This window comes from Oxyura jamaicensis, chromosome 2, assembly GCF_011077185.1.
Source record: "Oxyura jamaicensis isolate SHBP4307 breed ruddy duck chromosome 2, BPBGC_Ojam_1.0, whole genome shotgun sequence".
In the NCBI taxonomy this organism is placed as follows: domain Eukaryota; kingdom Metazoa; phylum Chordata; class Aves; order Anseriformes; family Anatidae; genus Oxyura; species Oxyura jamaicensis.
Genome location: NC_048894.1, coordinates 75,870,195 through 75,893,800, shown reverse-complemented (window position 1 = coordinate 75,893,800; position 23,606 = coordinate 75,870,195).

The window sequence follows — 23,606 nt, the reverse complement described above, 5'->3', positions numbered from 1 at the left end:
TAAAACCTTCAGTCTTTTGCTCTGCTTTCCACTGACCATGTTGAAGCCATGTGGGGGACACTAGTGACGTCAAGAGAGAAAAAAGAATTGGGACTTGCTAAGGCTGAATGATAGTGAACACTATATCAGTGGATTGTTTTTCCTCAAAGAAATGACAATCACAGTCTTATGATGAATTCATCCCCTTTCACCATCTCCCTTTCATCCCCAGGCAGAGTTTACCTGGCAGGCTAGGGATGCCTAGGGTTTTATTTGCTTTCAAGATGCCAATGTGTGGTGCTGATATGGATGGAACTCAGGATGGGGCAGTGGGTGGAAGCAAATCATAACCCTTTTAAGCACTACAAATAATTTTTATCTTTAGACTAATTTAAAGCAATTTTTAATGATACACCAATTTAAAAGTTCAAAAAATAGTCAGGTGCACAGTTCCAGTTTTCAATGGTGAATGCCCTGGTGACTTCAAAGATCTTAGAAATTAGGAGAAATAGTACTCTTAGAAATTAGGAGAAATAAAATAATAGCATGAAAAATATGCTTGTTTTCACTTTGCCACACCAAAAATTAACTTGATGATCTTGAATCACAGTTCTGTGTGCTTTAGTTTTTCTTTTGTGAGCATATCCTTAACTCATAGAAGCATTATAGGAAAATACATTAATAATTTTCCTATAACCACTAGTTAAGTTGTTGAAAGTATGTCTGTATGGAAATGGAAATAAGGATGTAGATCAGTACTTGTATGATTTCTACCCATATGAACACTTTCATGTTCTAGTAAGTGTTAACTTTTTTTTTTTTTCCCTCATGTGAATAAATTGCAATGTGAATAAATTGCTATATCAAGAAATAGGATTTCAAAATCAGTTAATATTCCTGTAAAATATCTTTATATTTATTTATGATAGGTAGCTTGCTAGCTATGCCTTTGAAAAGAAATCAGGCCTGTGATTTCTTTAGAAGGAGAGAGATCCTTCATGCTCATGGTGTCATACAAAACTCTTACAGTTATACAAGGACAAGACAAACAAGAGACTGTTGCATAGTCTGTAGAAACTGTGTTTGGGAAAAAATCCTCTTCCTCTTGAATGAGAATACTCAAATCTTCAGAGAGAATATTCAGGCCCTATTAAGTATTCTTAAGCTATGATAGAAGGATAAATTACTGGATGCACATGATAGAATTAAATGATTCCTTAGAAATAAAATACATATACTTTTTTTTTTTTTTTTTTTTTTTGTATAGAGGAAAGAAAAAAGTAAGCATCATTTAAACTCAAAATAATCAGAAGTATATTACATAACTCTAAAAGTAATATTTTAATTTTCTAGAATATATACAGGAGTAATAGCAGCAGTTTGCTGCTGCCGTTTGCAATTCTATAAATCCACTGTAATATGTCACATTAATTTTTATTTAAGGAGCAGGGGATCACCAGAAAAAGCATTTCAATTTCATTTATGATCCTCCATCAAATTGCACAGCTCTTTTACAATGTCACCTTTCTATATGTGAACTCTAAGTTTAATTGTGCAAGTTAGTTCACTGGCAGTATATGAAGAGGAAAGAAAATGGAAGAGAGGGAGGTAGAAGGAGAAAGCATTATCAAAGTATAGAGGAGAAGAGGGAGAGATCTAACTTCATTTACTAAAGAGATTACAGAGTACTGAGTGACAAATTAATAAAAACAAATATAATTAACAGATTCAGACCTGATATGATTATTTATTACTACATAATCTCATATCTAAGTCTGCCCAAGATGTTATTAGAAAAACTTCAGGATCAAATACAGTAATCTTCTGTTGATGGGCCAACACCTACTTTAAAAGCAGAATGCAGATTAATAGTTGCATGTCTATTATTATCTAGGTATATATTTAAAAAAGTCTTAAAACACTCTCTTTAAAATATTGTGACAAAAAAAAATCAGCCAGAAAGGCTTGATATTTGTGCAATATATGCTCATAAAAATAATTGCAAATGTTAAGTAAAAACTCTATCAGTAGTAGGTGGGATGTTCTTGAATACTAGATTGTATAAAAACAAAACAAAACAAGCAAACAAATAACAACAAAGCAGTAAATTACCTGTCATAAAAAGGGACAAAGATGTTATGTTTATGTTAATCTGACAATGCTGGATCACTGTCAACCCTAAATTTTCAATGCAGTTACTGCTGTTGGCTTTCTTGTTTTCCCATATCTTGAACTGGAATGGGAAATACACTTGTGTTTGTTTATGCATAGGAGCTTGTATGAGATCCACTGTAGTTAATATATAGTGTTTGGCAATATTACCCACAATTTGTAACCTGTTCACCCGAATTGAAATATATATGTCTTGGCAATTAGCTGATGATGAAAGCTTTCTCAAGTACCTCAGAATTTCATTACTTTGTAAAATCATTCATCAAAGCTGTTTAAAGCTAAAGCTGTTAAAAAAAAAAAAGCTGTTAAAGCTAAAAGTGCAAAAATTGATATATTTCTTAGTATGATCAATTGCTGACATTTTCGATGAAAAAATGACAGCATCCAGCTTCGCATCATCCTTCCATATCCTCAGAAAGGACACATAAATGTGTGTGTGCCAGTGAGGCCACAGACTGTTCCAGTCTGAATGACTAGACATCCTCTAGGGTGCACTGTGGCATGTACCTATCCCATAACTTAGATGTGATATTACAGTAACAGAGTACATAATTTCATACATAATGTCATAATTTATTTTTTCTGTAATTTATGATATGAAATTATTATTAAGAACAACAGCTGCAAAACAGAGAATGCTAAAGACATGAAGCAGTACTCTGACAGGCAGAAAGAACTGATATTAATCTGATATGTAGAATACTACCTGCACCATATAATCTTCTTTTAATAAAATTATGTTAAGTTTCTCAAACAACAAAATATTAAGAATATATACACATATATATGTCGATGGTTAGAACTTTCTCAAGGACTTCATTTTGGGCAATGAAAAAGTGCAAAAATCTATCATGAGCTCTTCCTGAACTGTTTCAATTGCATTTATGGGAAAGTGATGCTAGTTGAAAAACAAATAATCATTATATTAATAAAGAGAGAGCATAAAAAATAACAGAAACATAAAATTTCTAACAAAAGTATGAAAAGTGATGATTTAAATTATAATAACTTCATAAAATTAATTTGTATATATAGAATTATAAAGAACAATTAATGTGCACATCCCAACTTTGGACTCAACATCACACAATATATAATTATATGGTTAATGTTCAGTGTGTATAACAAGTACACAATTCATATGCAATAGTACAGGGTTAATATGGGTTTTAAAAGCTTCTTACCATATTTCCTTGATATTGAAATCTTAACTATGCAAACTTAACGTTACCTTAGAATAATTAAATAAATAAATGAATGAAGTAGCTGCAGTCAACAATAGTCAACACACTTGTGTGATTAATATACATCTATTGTATGTTATATAACATACAATATATACAATATAACATTGGTTATAATGAGTATACCTTTTCATCTGTTACTCAGTCTTAATATCTGCTTGGCAATTGATATAGTGAATTTAGTTAGAGAGACTGGGAGGATAACATTCTTTTGAAGAGACACCTGGCATGCATCAGTTGCTATGGTGATTACCCAGATGTGCAAACAAGTAGAGGAAAAAATAATGATTCAATATTCCCATGATAAAAGAAACAGAATTTCTAATTGATAAACAGCAAAGTTATAGGTGGCAGTCTGGATTTTTAAACCACAAGGAAAAATGTAGCACAACCCTGCCTAAGAAGCACTAGAAGGCAACTGCAAGAGTTTCAGTTTATTTTAGAGGAGTGAGTAATCTGCACCATCTAGTGCTCTAGATTAGAATATGGTGCCCTGCTGTACCAATGCCATTTCCCACTCTGACTTGCATGGGGGACAGGTCCTCTGAGAACAGATCTGTGGATCAGCCTTCCTATCCTCCTCTACCCCAGATTTTCAGTCTTGGTCTTATCATGACTGGGATATAACAAAGGAAATTGAAAAGAGAGAAGGGAAAGTTTTACTATTCCTCCTGCTCTGAAAGGACTATGTAAAACTGTTATGATTCTGTGTACAACCAGATTTTTAATGTATGCATGTGTCCAGCAGCAGACTGAACAAAAATATTCCACTTCCCAGTATTACATTGCAGTACTACCTACCTCTATTCATGGTTCTCAGATGCCTATTTTACTGCTCCTATGATGACATCTATAGCTGTCTCATGAGCTGTTGCATCACTTGCACAAATGCACAGAGAAGAAAAGGTCTTGAATATGAAATGAGATCTGTGAATCTTACCATTAAAGTATTTCACACTGTATCAAGACCTATTACAACAGCATACTTCTTGGGATTAAATCTAGGCTTGCCACTACAAAAGGCAAGATAACATTTTGCAAAGTGGTCATTGGAGCTAATTGGAACCTAATGATGTATAGTGAAAATAATTGCTTGCAAAATAAATTCTGTGAAGAAGACTGTTGTATTAAATGACATAGAAAGAAAAACCCTAGCATTTTTTCTCCCTGGTGATTTTGAGATAAAGAAGGTGTGTATGCAAAACCAACATTAATTGTACCACAGATAAGAGTGCAGAGCCAGATGGATATCCCTATGTTTAGCAACACCAGAAACCACCAGGGAAAGAAAGAAAGAGGAATTGAATGACTGTGGTTGAAAGTCTGAAGTTTCAAAACATCAAAACACCTCATTAACATTCCTTCCCCTGAACTCTATATAGTACTTCTTTTTTCCCCTCTCTTTTCCACCACAGTAGTTTACTGATCTATCCTTGATTCTCAGATTTACTTTTCATAATAAAACCTGAAGATATTCAATTAAAATGTGTCCTGCAATATTGCACAGCCATATTCTCTTATATGATATTTATTGCTAAAGTCACCTGTAATGGTTAACAGAAGCATCCAGAGAGATAAAACTATCCATTATCTGCATGAACAATTACCTTATTGACAATCTTCTGGTATTATCTAAGTCACATAGAGCACAATGACTGTCTTATTGCATGCATTAACCTATATCACTCCCATATGAAAACCTCACTTCTTATTCTTCCAAATGACATAATTGTACAAGAAATACAGCAAGTAAATTAGAGATATAATATCCTACTATCTGAATGCTCAATTTTTAGCAAGTTCTTCAGCTGGAGATGCAAACAAGAGATTTCATATGTGTTGCATGCCACTGCAACACATATAAGTGGAGTTTTCTAATTTCCCATTCTTTAGAAAGATGTGATGAACATATATTTCTGTCTTGGTTCCATCCTACCATTTGAAACAATCCAAAAGCCAGTTGTCCAAAAAAATCTCTCAGGGGTGGAAAATAAGACTGCTTATAACTAGTTGATAAGTTTGTTGAGTGAATTAATTTAAGTCATCCACTTTCCACAAGCAGATGATAACACCCATGTACAAACAAATAGAGTTAAGTAAAATGAGACTTGAGATTCATTTAGGTCCATCTAAGGTCTCTTTTTACTTAGTAGTATATATATATATAGTTAATATTATTAAAGAAAGGAAGGAAGAAGCTAAGGAGAGGAGGCGATGTAATAAGGAAGAAGGGAGGAAGTGTTTGGTAGACTTTGTCTCTGATGAAGCCTTTTCTGAAACCCTTCCCTTGAAACTTTATTTTGGAAATCCTACTTCCAACAGCCAAATTGGGATATTTCAGGTTGAAGATGTGTTGATCTGCAACTTCTGTTCTTTATCCAAACATTTTTAAATTCAAGATTTTTCAAAGCCAAGATCTAGAGAAAATGCTAAATTATAGTTAAAATACAAGGTAACCAAATTCTCTAAAGTTAGCAGTATGACAGTGAATTTTTAATTTTCTCTCTCCACACAGGTAAAGACTGTTAAAAGTCCTTAAAGCAATTTACTGGAAAGATGGAGGAAGGTATTTCTCTCAGAAAATCAGGAATTTATAATAACAGGAAGGGTTAGCTTCACAGGGACATTGCAGTGACATTGACATGTTAGTTTATGTTAGTCACCATTCTGGCAGTTGAAGAAATGCCTTCATTAAAAAAAAAAAAAAAAAAAAAAAAAAGTAAATGACCAATTACAGATAATGGGTGACCCTAAATTTTATCTTAATCCTCAGTTATTTTATGCATCAAAAGGCCACCATTTAGTGCCTATTTCCTGTTAAATTTGATCTGGTTCTTATCTCCTCAGTGTATGTAATTGGTTTCTGTGCCCATTTTAAATGACTAATACTCTCTGAATCTTCTCCCACAAGAATAGCAATTATGCATTTGATTTTAGTAACTGATATAGATCCATAAGTCTCCAGATACTTACAAATAGTTGTACAGGGTTTTTAACTTCAAGTCTGTGGGTTGAAGAGAAGTATTTGAAAATTATTCTTGCTCAGGGACACAAGGCTCATACATTTTCTGTTATTAGAGGAGTAAGAAAGAGCCAGGGCTGAACCTTGGTTCTGTGATAGGATAAAGTTCATTGGCAGCAGATGCAAGTAAGCTATCAGGTACACAGTGAGGACATGAACTCCCTAGTGTGGTGTTGAGATTCACTCTTGAAGGAATGACTGCTCTGCAAAGAGCAAATCTGTGGCAATGGCTAAGGCAAAGCCAGGTAGAGTGCTATATCAATCCTCAAATCCTTCTCCCCACTTTGGGTATTTGGAATGCCACTTAAATCACAGAGCATCAGTAGCAAAAGTATTTCCACCACTATTTACTTTACCTACAAAGAATAGGTTATTTTCTGTTTCTCTTGCTTTGTACTGAAAGAATAGCTTACAGGAGGGACCATCTCACATGCAGCTTCAAAAAAAGCCACAGGATTTCACAGCATAGGATTGCAGGGACCAACAGGGACCAAACCGTAGAAGCAGCCTTTATTATTATTATTTTCTCCCTAACTTTCAGAGAGGATTTGTATTGGTTTCAAGCTTAAAGCTGCTAGCCAGAATCTAATTCGAAGTATTTGTTCTCAAGAAAAGCTCAGGGCTAGTATTCAATTAGCAGTAGCCAGTGTGATGCCACTCTAAAACCACTTTCAGGCTTTAATGCAGACTTTTCATTTGAGGTACAACAAGGCTTAACACTTTCTTTCTGCACAACGGCTTATATAAATATGTCAGTCTTTCACTTGTGTGCTTAGTAATAAATAAATAAATAATGAAGTGCTACATCCTGTGAGGTCAAGTAGCCTGCAGATAGGTAGGTCATGGGAAGAGATGATGACGGAGGAAACAACTGAAGAGATTGTGTAAAGGAGCACAATATGCAGGGAGCTGGAGTCTTATGTGAGAGATGTAGGAGGAAATCAAAAATGAAAAAAAAAAAAAAAAAAGAAAAATAGAAAAGTAAAGCACAAAGGAAACGAGGAATAAGGGAAGAACGAATGAAAGAAATAGCAAAGAAAATAACTTGACCACTTAGGAAATCAAAAGGCAAAGCATCTAGGATAACGTAATAGCAAAGCAATTACTGAATGTTGTACCACCAATCTTTCAGATATGCCATTCTCTTTGATCTGTTAACAAAAATCTTCACTTCTTACTTCTGCTGTTTTAGTAGGTAATCCAGTTTTCCACTTGTCTTGCTTGTTGTTGTAGTTGTGTCTTTTTTTTTTTTTTTTTTTTAGGAACAATGGGCCATATTTACTCCCATCACTATACAAACTCTACTATGAGAATCAGATTTGGAATTAGGATGATTTAGCTATCATTATTTACCTATGACATTAGCCACAGAAAACAGCTATTTAATTCATTTGCTTTTTAATTAATGAAATCATTCTTTCTCTGTGCATAAAAGAAGCTTTCTCTCTCCCCCAATAATCTCCATCAAAAGGAGTTAGTTATATGTATTTTAAGAAGTCAACTGAATTATCTCTTGTTTCATTCAAAGGTTTGTAACTTTTAAAAGTGAAAATTACTCTAGTTATCTCCTTACTTCGTGATGTTTCATTTAAAGTGTTCTCATACCACTTCAGATCTGCACAAATTGTCAAAAACTTTTTTCCCAAAGCTGTATCTGAAACTTATTTTTACACATAGTTCTCTAGAATATATATTAATCAGGCCACAAAATTTTCTTTGAAACTTTTCTGCTGTTTATGTTTTAAGCACTGTTGGGTACTCCTAATTTTAAGCATGAAGCTGTTGTCTTCATGTTAAGCTTACCTGACAGGAACCATCTTTAGTTTTTTGTGGGAGTGTGGCCATGGGGGTCAACAAGCCCCATGGTTCGTGATAACATCGGACTATTAACGATTACGTCATCAGGAATGTAAAAAGAAGGGTGATTCAGGAGATGCCTTGCCATCTTCAGTTGTTTGTTCTCTAGCCCTTAAGGCAAGGAAGTTGCTGGGTGTTTCTTTTTGCCCGGCAAAGCTGATGACCAATGAATAGCACCCCCCCCCCCCCCCCTTTTTTGTTCCCCTTTTGGTTTGCCATCTTTAGTTGTTTGTTCTCTAGCCCTTAAGGCAAGGAAGTTGCTGGGTTTTTCTTTTTGCCCGGCAAAGCTTATGACCAATTAATAGCACCCCCCCCCCCCCCTTTTTTTTTTCCCCTTTTTTTTAATATATATATTTTACTTGAAATACTGTTTAACTTAAAGCACTGAATTCTTTTATACTCTTTTTTGTATCTTCAGATGATTTTCTATGTGTCCTTACAGAAACATAAGACAGTACTTTTCAGTGTAAATATCCTTGAATGTCTCACAGAAATATTTATAATCAAGGAAGTTTTAAAATATTTCCTCATTATTATTAACTCCTTCTGGTCATGTTCCTTGGACTATTTTTAAAGTGACAGTCATTTAAATCAGGGCTACAACATGAAACACAGCTTACATCTAGAGGATCCATATGCTACATTATTTTTAGCATGGATATAGTATGCCCAAAGGACACAAATGTGTTTATTGAAATTTCAGAACAAATTTACTGGTGCTAGAGGAGACTATCAATTGCCTAGATTGTACCAATGTATTGCAGATTGTACTAATGTATTGTAGGACTTTTTAAAAGGTTGTTGAAATATAACATTTAAAATTTGCATATGATAATCTCAAAGTGTTTAAGATCATATGTATCTGGAAAATATTTAATATATTTGGACATGAATTTAGGAGGAAAGAGCAGGAATTCTCTGGTTTAAAATGATTATGGGATAATAATTTTACCTTTAAAACTAATCTAGTTAGGAGCCTGTATCAATTTATTCTCTCTTTAACTGATTAACATTTACTCCTATTTGAGGAAATATTACCTCCCTAACATGAGTGAGACTTCCTGAATTAAACTAGAAATTACTGACCTCTTTAGAAATGAGCCTGCTGATGATGGAGCAAATTGTTTATTTAAACCCATTTTGTTTCCTCATCTATTCATTTTAAGAGTACCCTCTTCCCTCTTCAAGAGGTTCACGTGAATATACAAAATTTCCTGTGCTTATCACTGATGGGATCCTGAGAGAAGCAGAAATACTTCTCTGTCCTACATCATAACCTCTTTCTTACAGTATTGTTAGAAAAGTATAATTACAATATAATATTAATTATATATAACAATATAATATTAATGTCTAAAAGTGGTTAAAATTCCCAACTTCTCTCTCTTTATTCAACACTTATGAATAGTATGTCATACCAAATGCTACTAAATCAAGATTTTGCACTCAGCTACCACTTGCATAAAATAATAGATAAACAGAGATCTGCAACCTGCCTTCTTGATCCTTTCCCTCTGCAAGCACACATTAGAATTCCTAAATGCCCCAAATATCAGAATAGTTTCTCCCAGCTCTGCACTTCACATACACATAAGAAAAATGTTACATTGCCTTGCACAAGGGTTTAGTTATTTAACACTTTTGAAAAATCATGCAACATTACTTGACATGGGGGAAGTGATAGGGGTAAGGAAATTTATTTAACGGTATCTTTCACACACTTACATTTGATTGTTTTTGAAGATAGTTTCACAATTGTTACATTTTCTTTCTCTCTAGTGCTGTGGTTTTGATTATAGTCCTTCAGCCCTCTGGAGAGAGAATATCATTGTGTCACTTTTTTCAGCAGCTGGTATTTTGATTTTTTCTATTATTCCTTCACTGTAAAAAATAAAATCACTGTCCTTAAAGCAACATGTCTATGCAATACTTCAAGACTGTTATCCTCAATTTCCTTTAGACTGGAAGAAAACACTAATGTTAATATTCTCTCTCCCTACTCAACAGTATTTACAAAATCTCCATATTGCGGATGTCTTAGCAGCTTTTTCCTCAGTGCATTGGAGCTCTTGCCTATAATCTCTCTCCCCTCTGTAAGGCATCATAATGCTGGCCTTATTTTTATGCCATCAGTGACCATTTTGCTTTCACTTCCTTTCCCTTTCTTTATTTTCCTTTTTTTTTTTTTTTTTTTTTTTTTTTTTTTTTTTTTTCTCTTCCCTTTCTTATTCTGCAGAAGTCACTTGGAATTCAGTTATGGTAAAGGCTTCAGTATTTCTTCATATACCTTGATGCATTTTTCCTTTGGCTCAACCTCTACTGAAAGAAGGTGTTCTTCTCTCCTTTATTGCAGATATGAGTTGCAATAGAATATATTTGAATTAGTGACAAAAATAAGGTATGAGGGGGAAATAATCAGCAGTGTATCACTCTATTGCCCCATGATGAAGTTGTATGCAATGGTATTTCAGTACATACTTATGTGAAGACAAATCTTTTCTACCTCCCTGAGCAAACACATAGTGCTATGCTATTTCAGTAAGGTAAAGAAAGGTATTTTCCTACTGATTAAATCAAAGAATGCAAAACTATTCCGTGTCTTTTCCTCCTATATGGAAATTAGAAGTCTGTCTTGTATTACCTCACCCAGTATTTCACATCAATCATGTGTATGTGCAAAGGAAAATAAGATGTGGATAATCTTAGCATTGTGGCAAAAAGACTACTGCTTATATTTGGTATAGAAATCTTTTAGGTTTGCGAGAATGAGGAATGCAGTTTGAAAAACACTGCAAATCTTTGACATATAGCTTTGTTTCTCAAGAATCAAATTCAGTCATACCAAAAAGATATGGGACAAACAGACACGTAATGCACTACCTCAAAACCATCCGAGCATGGGAAGAATAGGTATCTTCCAGGCCTCTGAAGAATACTAAAGTTGAAAAAGGAATGTAAACTTCCTCATACCTGGGAAATATAATGAGTTTCTTACTGAAAACCACTAAGGATTTAGCCACCATATTGGTAGTAGGCACTCCTCTATGTTATATAACAATAACAACAACAACAAAAATAATAATTTTAGAACTGTGAAACTTTTTAAAAGAGATTTCTTTTACTGATCTTTCTTAGAGCTTACTTGGAAGGTCAGACATTCCAGTTTCTGTCTCTGCCTAACCTGATGATCTGTACAGTTGAGTATCCACCTCATCCAACTAATTGTTTAGCATCCCAAAACATCCTTTATTGACCAGAAATACCTGTATGAATTTTGGGAACTTCCCAAGCATGAAGTCATTTACAGTGACGTGTGCTTGCAAACAAGTTTACTTATAATGAACTGGCATTTTCTGAGAGAAAAACAAACAAAGAAACAAATAGCCAGAACATTCTGTGAGACAAATTCCACAGATCCTCCTGGTAGTACTATCCACACGTTTTTTTCTTTTTTCTTTTTTCTTTTTTTTTTTTTTTCTTGGGGGGGTGACCCTTGACAGTAAATTCAGGCTTGACTGGAAAGCATAAACAAGGACACTTCGCTGAATTCAGTGTAGCAAAAACAATTTATTGCAACTTCAAAATCCATTGCACTAACCAGGAGTGCATAAATACTGTTTCACTGGAGAGATAAAACCAATCTTAATTTTGCTTTGTGTATGAGTTAAGTTACTGCTTGCATATGGGCCTAGACAGAGGACATAAAAACTGGGGTCTGACGTTTCCCACTATGGTAGAAAATGGTATTATATAGGCATTACTTTTAATTTGCTATTAGGCTAGACAATCTAAAAAAAAAAAAAGGAAAAGTGGTACGCTTATATTTGCACCTTTTATTTAGGGTTACTTTGATAAAGGTTTCGTAAATAGAAGTGTTGAATAGTTCAAACTGTCCATAAGAGGTTTTCCACATGGATACATGCCTACTGTTAACTGGAGTCAGGCTGTCAACAAAGCAACTCTTTGCTCACAGCAATGAGATTTATGGAATTATAGATCTCTGTCAAGTCTGACAGACTTGAATTACTGACCTAGAAAGGAAAATGTTCATATTCCTTTACTGATTCCCAAGGCCATCCCATTTTTCTTCATTATTATTGTTATTAATATTACTTTTTCCTTCTTAAGCGTGGCTTAGTTTTAGATTCAATAGAACATATGTTTATCAAAACTTTTTGTTTATCAAAACTTTTGATGAGTTTTATATTTACTTATTCAACGACATTAGTAGGGATAGACACCACATCAAAGATGTATTAATGTGTTATTATCTTCTACAAAAGATATGCCCACAGGAAGATCTACAGAAAGATGACCTAGAAGAGCAACACATAGCAGAAGATTAAATATATTTAATAAGAAATTATATATCTGGAAATTTTAGAAAGCAAGCATAATGTGAACCTCCCATGTGAACCTACTGAAGCCAACTGATGCCTACTGCTTCTTACTAAATTCCACACAGTTTATGTCCATCTATTCTAGTTTTCTATTGGTCAGTGAAGCTAATTCATTCTTTCTATACTTAGTTACATTAGTGATGTTTGTGATGTCTTGCTCTATTCTCCCTTATTTTTGCAAACTACCAAAATATGAACTAAACTTTTGGAAAATTAGTAAAATTTGGGCAAAACCTCTTCATCAGAATTATAGTTTTTATTTTAAAGTTTTAAAATAAATATCAAAGCAAGTTTTTTTTTAAAAAAAAAAAAAAGACTAGTTGAGAATGTCTAAATTGAGCAAATATTTGACAAATATATTCTAAAATGGGTAAAGTGACATATATACATATATGTTTTGAAAATCCATCATTGGAGGGGGATTAAAATAGAAAGCAAAAGATTATTATGAAGAAAACCAAAATAGCAGTGATCTTTCACAATGGGGAACAGTATTAATTAACTAGAGATAAACAAATGACCTACTTTTGCTTGAAATTCAGATTTTAGTAGTTGGTTAAAAAATTAAGAAAAAAAAAAATGTTTTAGTAATATTGCAATTGTATGGCCAAGTTGTCCCTTGGAATTTTTTTTCTAGTTCACCATAGGAATTATGAATAACCTCACTAAAGGTGGTGGTTCTTTTACCAAGGAATATTCCATCTGCATGTACAGGCATAATAATGTTACTGATTTGTGGAACATACTTAAACTTTATCCAGCTTATCTTTTTCACTTCTAATTGTTTTAAAAATCATTTTTTTTCTGATTATGACTAGTTAAAATAAACACAATATGTAGACTCTTTATAAATAAACACTAAAAATAGAAAAGCCATTCTTTTTGTACCATGCATTAACATTTTACAAAGACACTCTCATTGCATATAACTAAAAATATATATGTATATACATATTCCAGACATAGATCCAGATGTGTCTCCCTTCAACACTCTAGATACCCACTCAGGCTGAGAATTCTTCTACCATGGCATTTGCTGTTTTCCTGAGTTCAGACTGATGGTAGAAGATGTGTTTGTGGGAATTCTCGATGCTTATTTTATGCTAGTGAAGCTCGACAAAAAAGGGATTTCTGTGTTCTAGGAAATCCCACTGATAGAAAACATTTCCAACTTTAAATGGACATTTCTTTTAACAGAAGTTTTTTTTTCATCTTAAAACATGAACTTTTTTTTTTTTTTTTTTTTTTTTCCTTACTATTACTACTGCTTTCTAATTTTGTCATTTAGAAATAAAACCAAAGTTATTTTGGAATGAAGTCTTGAGATATCTCATTTAAAAAACTTCAAATGAAAACAGTCAGAGTCTTTCGAAGAAGTTTAAACTGAACAATACCACCATCACTAAGCAACAAAGATTCACCTAAATCTTAGGTGCTTAATCTATTTTCCTCCTGTAGTAAGGGAAAAGAGAGAGGCACCTCTAGAGACTGTAATCTGAAATAGGAGGGATGAGTTGCCTCTGGATGGGCTGAGTCATTTCACTGAGTACTTGCCTGGATAGTTGCTGAACTTGTGGGCAATTAACAATGAAAGCCTCAAACCTGTCTTTTTTTTTTTTTTTTTTTTCTTTTTTCTGCCAAATTAAGTTTTGATACAATTTCTCTCTAGTCATCAGTAAACTGATTTTATTTCATATTCCCAAATTAATTTTATTTCACCCAAAAGTCCAAGACTCAAATATGTAATGGATAGTATCTCATTCTCAGTTTGTATGTTATGATGTTCATACATTATCTCTGTATTCCTTTGTAAAGATAATGTCTGTGCTCCGTGGAACAATTCCGTGGAAGGAAGAGATTACTTCTTCTCTGGGAGCAGCCACGCATGAGCCACAGCAGTGACATCCATACTGTGAGCTCTAGGAAAGTCATCAGGGAAGAAAGAAGTCTTGGGGTATCTGTCATTTGTTTATCAGTGGTACCTAAACTAGTCTGCCATCTCTGAGGCAGGCCACAGAAATGATAGAAAGAAAAATTCTGCCAAGGTCAAAAGGGACCTGGACTGCAACTCAAAGCCACTGAACTGATAACAAAAAAACTGGGAAGCAGGAATCTGCCCAAAAGACCTCAGCAGGTGAATATCATATTAATTCTCATTTCTATTCTATCTGACCAACCACCTGGAGCTTTCTTTACTTAAAAGATATGAAAAAGTTTTTCATTTACATTTTTTAAACTTTAAACTTCTGGAGAACTATCTACACAGAAAAGACCTGGGCAAATTCAAAGCTCAGAAAAACCTGGGGTCCAATCAAAATAGACCCCCACAAAATAATTTCATTGCATTTCCTTAAGGAACTAAAGCTCTGTTTACACCAATGATCCTCTACTAGAAGTCGTTGCCTCCCCCCCCCCCCCCTTTTTTTTTTTTTTTTTTTTTTTTATGATCTAGAACATAAAAAAATCTAGGCAATGTAGTCCAAAGGCAGTAGTTTATTGACTTTGTGTTTTTAAGTGACATTTTGGAAATAAGGAAAAGAGAGTTGGAAAAAAGACAGAAGTTAATAATTATTAACTATATTCACTACGGTGGAGAGGGTACTTGAATGGGTTCTCAATTTGATCACAACCTTACCAAAAGTGATTCAAAGGGAGAAATGAAAAAAATTATATTTATACCTGATTAGATTCTGCAATTATATGTTGGTTTGAGCTATCAGTGAAGGTAAATAGAGCACTTCTGGAACACTTAGTTACATACAGTTTGAATTCTGACTACGAGTTTTTTGTTTTGTTTTCCTGAATGTCTAGCTACAGTCTACAATACTTTTAATTTATGCTAATAACTAGTTACAATAATAATAATAAAAGTAATAATAATTATTTTTCCTTTTTTTCACTTTTTCTCATTACACCACACACTTCCACACTTTACTGGGAGGTGGCTTATCTGTGAAAAATATTGAAAGCTTATATCTAAAAAGCATATTCATAATGCAAGATTTTAATAAATTGTGACAGATATTTTTTATGCTGCCACTAACAAAACAAGTGAATTTAATTAAAAAAAGAAGATGAAAGAGAGTGTGAATTGATGTGAGCTTCTTTCATGCAGAGAGTCTTAATAGATTCAAGAGCCACCAGAGATCAAGAAAAGGGGAGGGAAGGGAACAGAAAGGAATTTTAATGGAGGGGGTCTTACTTGCTGGAATTGTAGAGCATAGGGAGGAAAACAAAAACAATATTAAAATAAGGTTCAAAAGCCTCTGTTGTAGATAAATGGTATAGATAAACTAGGGATTATTATTATTATTATTTTAAGAAACACTAGCTGCCATGAATTTGAAACCATCTCCAGTTACTTGTATTTTGTGTTGGCTTTTAACTCCACATCATAAAACACAGAATCCTCCCTTGATTCATGGTTTTTCTCTCTTTTTTTTTTTTTTTTTTTTTTTTTTTTTTTTTTTTTCCCATTCTCTCTCATGTAGAGAAAAGAGACGAGCATCTGGTTTTGCAATTTGGCGTTGTGCCTTTGGCTCTCAATAAATTATCTCAACAAATTACTGTATGATCCAACTCATGTGCACCTGTGCAAACTAGTAGTCTCTAGCCAACCCTATTTATTTTTTCAGTTGATTCTGCTAGATTTAGCAAAACTTTGAAAAGTCAAAAAAAAAGTAGTTTAAATATTGACTTGTGGATGTTTATTGAATGCATGTCAATCCATTATTTTTCATCTATTTGCATTCTTGTAAACTCAAAAAAAAATAAAATAAAATAAAAACCAACACGCACACACAAACACATGCACAAAAACAAACAAACAAACAAACAAAAACCCTACCCAAATAGTCATAAGGGAACATGGCATATTAATGTTACATTCTTTTTTTTTTCACAATCAAAAGATGTGAATTTTGAAGGCATTAACCTTCTTAAACACTGAAGAGAGGACTTTTATAAGAAATAGGTAGTGTCTCACAAAGCCTTTTACCCTCTACATTTAAAAGATTCTCTTGTGATCCCAAATAAACACCAGCCTCTGCCATACATTTCACAAAACTATGAAAATACAACTGTATAACCAAAACAATATTTTCTTTAATGCCAAAGCAATGGCTAAGATATTGCCATTCTTGCTTGAAGTTAAAGACTAACAGCTGAGTAAAATATCCAAGACAAAATTTTGGATCATTAACATTAACAAAACAAAAGGGTTACTGTTGTCATAATTACACATCAAGAAGATTGTGGCTGCTACAAACTGCACTAAGGGCTTTGTTTTGGTTTGCATGTGTTTATAAACATTTCTTGAAAAGATTGTCTTTTAAAAGGTCCACTTCCTGTTTTCATTTTTAACCAAATTAATTGTGTATCTTTGTGTTTAGAAGCAAGCTACTGTAAATTCTTCACAAAATCCATTAGTATCTTTGCATCCATATCTACAGTAATTCTATATAAAACTTATTTATTTGCAGAAATGGTATCTCACAGCATACTGAAAATGGACTCAATCCAAAAATCAACATCATAAAAAGCAAAGATTTCCATAGTCTCTCTAAATTGGAAATCATTAGTCCATTGTGTGAAATATACTTAAGAGCTTTTTCTTCAAACATTGCAAGACTAATAACACACATTTTCTACAGCAAATACAAGTTTTCATTCTTTTTCTTCTTTTAGACACACAAATTCTCAATAAATTTAGTATGATGTACTTCGCAACCATTTGCTTTTAGCACTTCTTGTTTCATGTCTACATCTTCAGAAATGGCTACCAAAATATTTGATTTTGATAAATCATTCAAGGAGCTTCCAGAAGTTTCAAAAACATCTGTTTCTTACCTTTCAGCTTCCAAAAAGCTGCCTGGCCAGCCTAGTAGCAATTTGTAGAATAGGGAAACTTAAAGAATGAAAACTAATCACTTCAACATGTTGTAAATCATAAACTCCATGTCAATAATCATTTCCCCATGGGATGACAACAGCTGTCCCCAGATCTTTTATATCATAGAATGGCTTAGGTTGGAAGGGACCTTAAAGATCATCTAGATCATCTAAAGATAATATTTTCAGTGATTCTAGTTCAACTGCCTGCCTTCTGACCACAAATAATCTTATTTTCCACTGTGTGTGACATAATCACAGCTGTGTTGGTTGAAATAATGCATTGGATTGAAGGCAAATGAGTTCATCTGAACGGTCAAGATAAAGCTAAATGATGCTTAAGGCCTTCATCTACACTTAACTAAGCTGGTCAAGTCCCAGGAGAGACCTCAGACACAATCCTTCATAAAGACCCACTCTCACACTGCTGTTGTGGACAGGAAGATTTAGACACCAAATCTAGAGCTTAACACAATTTGGCAAGGCTCTGGGAAAGTACTGTGAACTTCAGTGGAGGGGAAAAAGCTTCAAACTTATTTATTTGGGAGATAAAGAATTAAGTCTGATGAAACTTGGAAGGAGAGATGCAAATTTCAGGCTAAAGTTCTAACTTATCTTGAGTTAAAGCTCATAACAAAAGAATAACATAAAATTAGAGCTAAGTTGTAAGCAATTATATGCATAGTTTTGCTGTTTCTGTTTTACAGATTAGACTTCATGAAATCAAACAAAAAGGGCAAGAACAAGTAGTGTAAAAAAAAAAAAAAAAAAAAGAAAGATAAGAGTAGGTTCTTCATAGCATGTTAGTCATATTTTTTTTTTTCTTAGATCAGCTAATACAGTTGGAGAAAACATAAAAAATTATATGATGCCCAAGGCTTTTCAGCCTTTTTTTTCCCCTTGTTTTTATTAACTGTGTAATTAATTAATTCTGTGATGAAAGAAATTTTATTTATTTATTTTTCCTATTACATCATTATATCATTACACATATAATAGTACAAATGATATGCAGAATTTTTATATGCCTTTTTTCATGAACATTACTGCAAATAGATATGTTCAAAACAAAAGTTGTGTTGTGTCATCTCCTTAGCGGGAATACCTGAGTTTGCATATGCATATTGATATGATATCTAAACTTCAAATGTTCTTAAATAAAGCTGCAGCCACGCAATCAGAGAGCAGTTGAGACTAGTGGTGGGGAATCTGTCACAGACTGTGAATAATGAGCTTCAGACAGCTGAAAGCATCTTCAAAGTGAACACATCAAACAAGTTCTAGCCTGGCATATGTTTGTATTTATTCTACAGGTAATAGCTGCAAAAAAATAACTATCTGAATCTCCTTACATACAATTTACAAGAATAAAAGGGCTAAATAGTTGCCAGCTTCATCTATGAAGAAACATTTAATGGACAAAAGCTAGTGGTTTTATTTCATTGACAGCATCAGTCCAGAGATTTTATTTTATCTTTTAGCTGCAGTAGTTTTGTCTTACTAGACATCTCCTTTAAGACTACTCTTATTTGAGAAAATAATAATAATAATAAAATAATAAAAACTCCTGTCCTAGTTAATTTAATAAATCTGTTACTTTTCTGCCTTAGGATGACCATTTTACATAAGTAGAATCTATACTTTCCAAAAAAATGACACTCATATAAAACAACTTCATAGAATGATGCACTGCAGCACAATAGTTCTTGTATGAGTACCACGTCCTTCATCTTTAAGTTGCCTTACAATCACATTTTTATGCCTATCTCCAACACCTTTGTAAATCTTTCAGTTCCTCTCCGGTAGCTTACTTCACAGCTGCCCCAGATGGACAAGTGACAGCATATTCTGTGGCTGATTGCAGCCTGCATGTGCTCCTGCTAGCCAGAGTGCTGATAGACTTAACAGCTGGACAAACAAAACTGTTAATAGCTGATCTCATGAAACTTGCTGGATTTTAATTATCTTCATGACCTTTAATCTTCTGTAAATTTGGCTGAAATTGATAAATACATTGAAAACTTCTTGGAGGACAGACCATATTATTACAGCATTGCCTTGTTTCTAAAAGAAATCCAGAGAAATATTTCTGAAGTGACTTAAGTGCTGAAGTGACAGCAAGTCAGAAGGACTTAAGGATTAAAGTCAGAATATTTTTTGAGTCATGAGATGGACTTTGGTGCCAAAGTTCATCATGAATGCAAGTAAAATCTTTCTAGATAGATAGATAGATAGAGTTGTCTTTGATACTGAGAACAACACAGGAAAAAATCAGACTAATGATAAACAAGTACATAGAAAGAGAAGTCAAAATGACTTTAGTATGAGGTTAGGACTCACAATCACAGTGACTGGTACTCAAATTCCCTGTTAACTCAGTACATCACTAGGTCTACTGGAATCCAGCTGTTTGAGAAATGGTGTATGATTGGGATATAAGGAACAGATGGCAAAAGGAGAAGCAAATAGCAGCAGGAATTTTTATAGTCAAGAGTTCTGTTGAAGGTTCTTTTGGTATGTTTTGCTTTAAGGTGTGGAAAAAATACAGCAAGAATAGAAAAGTACATACTAAGCCAGAGTAAATTGCTACCTGACTCAAGGAGAGGAAAAATAGCTGAAATGTGTCCATAAAATATTTGTCAAATAATACCGAATCATGAGCACATCTGTAAAAATCAAAGATGAGTAGAAAATTAGTAATGAAAATTGGGTTATAGTTGTTGGAAAAAAAGTCTGGGAGAATAGTTCATCCATCTATAATTCTGAAAGGGATGAGAGAAAATCATATTCATAGTCAAAACATTTAAATTATAATATACTACAGAAAGATAGTTTTTAAAGGTGATAAAAATCAGCATATGGCATTTTTATTGAAGGTAGCTTGACTCCACCTGTTTTACCAGCTTTGAAACTGCTGCACTAAAAGTAACAGTCATCTCAAAGCCCTTAGAATGTCAAGATTTCCCTCCTTTTGTGTCCCTCCTTTTCAGTATTTGTGACACATTCAAAAGTCTATGTCACACATTCTGAATCTTCAGATTCAGAATAAAGCTCCCCAGAAATCAACACAAGAGAAATCCCTATCCGTCTTTCATTAATTCTCAGAAGACTTATTGATGAGAATCTCTTTGTGGTCTATGTTGGTCTTACCCCTTTGGGAGACAAGCAAGCATACTGGCCTGGAATCAGGGACATAAAAATACAGTAAAGATGTACCTCTCTGATCATTTAATGTGGCTCAGAAGGAGATGTTCTTTCACACTGTCTAACAAAGTAAGTTTGGCAAGAACATATTTTTCAGTAGCAGACAAATGAAAGGTATGCTCTGGCTGAGACAAGTGCTATGAATTATTATGGCTCACTAATTCTTTTGCCTTCTCAGAAGAATGGGTAAATACTTAGGCTATTCAAAGAGCTCCAGTGAGAGGATTTTAACTACAATACTTCTTACAGAACAATTTAAATGTATGTTCAAGAGGGAAAGAAGAAAAAAAAAAGAGAGAGAGAGAGAGAGAGACTTGTCCGACTGTTAATTTACAAAGCTCAGTGATTCTTCCTTGTAGGGCTAACATGATGCCAGAGAAAATCATGTATTATATAAAATAAGGTAAATGAATACATTTATATGTAAATACAAATCAGCTTGAACACTACACATTAAGGAATGCAGACTGTTGAACTTCTCCTGGAATGTGGACACCAGAATCAGAAATACTACAACTAGCTGGTGAGATGTAGAAAGGCTTAACTGGAACACATTTCTTCCTGTTATGACTCATAAGAAGGCTGAAAAGTTTGTAATTAAACTAACCTCAGATATGTAGCAATATACCATGTGCCTGTGTACCTGTTTAACCTGATAATGAAAAAGGAAAGATGTAGCTAAAGGTGACAAATAACACTATATCTTAACTTGTAAGGGAATCTTAGACAGAAGAAGATGCATATACTTGATAGAAGCCACTAAAGAGAGCAATAGATTTTCTTCCTACAGGCCAAGAATCTATATATACATGATATCCAATTTAATGCGTGTTTTTATCAGATGTACCTGAAGATGTACCCTAAAGGACAAGAAATCTAAGGGAAATACAAATGCAGATCTCCAAGACCCTTCTTTTGCCTGTCTCTCTCTCTCTCTCTCTCTCTCTTCTCTCTCTCTCTTTTTTTTTTTTTTTTTTTTTTTTCAGTTTAAATACTTTTGATTGAAGATTATAATATCTTGAGATGTTTTTGGTTTCCAAGTACTGAAAAAAAAATCCTAGTAAAGAGAGGAAAAACCAACCAGGACAGAAGCAACATACTGTTCTCCCACACATGACACGCCTATGAGACAATATAGAGTATTTCTGGGAATATGCAACTCCCAAAGGATGACCTATCTTTACCACAACAAACACATGATGTGTGTCTTTATTACAGTCTAACGTTTAAGAAGTCAGCAACAAATCTAAATGGCATGGTTCTCCAAGCACAAGATCTACAATTCTGCAAACTACTTTTAGTATCCATTACACCTTTTATTACTGGTACCAGTAGATCATATTCTGAACATGCCTCTTAATACACATTTCATTAAAAAATCATTATTTTTTTTACTATATGGCTGTGCCAAAGGTACACCACAAAAAGTATCAAACAATACTTTTAGGAGTAAAATTTTTCTTTATGAAGTCTATTATTTAAAGGTTCTGAGTGCTTCCTCAGAGGTATAGAATACTTTTGACTTTGCTAAATTCACTGGAAGTTGAGGATACTCATCACATTGTATGATGTTTTTAGCACTTACCAGCAGTGAAAATATAGCAAACAATTTTCTGACTAATTATATGTTGTTTTGTACATACTCTAGCTATGATATTTTCAAGGGTTGTCTTTACACACACTCAAAAAAGAGCAGTGTTGCAGTTCAGTCATGTGGGAAAGGAATTCGCAGGTGGCTTTGCCCTGCTTCCCACGTCCTTGTATTAGAGATAATGAGGAAACAAGCTAGAGACATGTGCATGGAGAAGCTAGACCAATTATAAGTTGTTATCGGCGCATGCTGTAGTTAGTTGCCTATATATACCCTGTGAGAACCTGCAATAAAGGAGAGGACGATTATACTCGCATCGAGGTTGCATCGTTACTCCGGTCCGTTTCCCTTTCCAACAACATCTGGTAGCAGAGGATGGTTACGCACCAGACAGTCCAGCGCGACTGAGTCTCCGAGACTGTGGTAAGCAGCTAGAGGAGGAGGGATTGGGAACATAAACGGCTGAGAGGGTGCCACTTGGCAGACACAGGTCAGGGTCGCTCCCTACCTCTCAGGGGAAGCACAGCCATGGAAGTGGAGGCTGGTGCATTGTTGCTTGCTGGAATCCTCTCTAAGAGAGGTAGCGAGACAACGGGAAAGAAACTGATCAAATTGATCAAGTTGGGACAACGATGGGGACATTTTAGAGAGACTGCCTTGCTGTTTTCTGTTATGGAATGGCGGGAGTTTGGGAATACTGTGTGGGAAAGGACTATAACAGGGGATTCAAAAGATGAAAAGGAAGTGAAAACTGTCCGTGAGTTGTGACGAACGGTATTAGAGACATTAAAGGCTATGGAGGCGGAGAAGGATGTTGCCTGCGCCACGGCCCAGATGTTAATACTAGGAGCGGCAGCCCTTGCAGAACTGTTACTGACTTTTAACACGCATTGCGGGTGAGAACTCTGGGGATGCCCCTCTAAATCATGAGGAAGTCCCGCCGGACCCACCATCGGGCGCGGAAAAGACGGAAGTTCGCGGGGCCAGGTCAAAGCAGAGATCTGAGCCGCTTGCGGAAGTAACACCCCAGGACACCCAGGGGGGATGTCCTGCACCACCCACAGGAGAGGGAGGAGAGGCGTGCCGACCTCCGCCCTCGGCTCTGCCGCTGCTGCTGCCCCCCCGCCACCACCCCCCACCCCCGGGTCGGCCCCGAGCCTCTCTCTCTGCTTCGCTCCGCTGCGGCCGCCGAACCGAGCGGCTCTGCCGCTATCGCTACCCCCTACCTCCGGGCCGCCCCCCCCCCC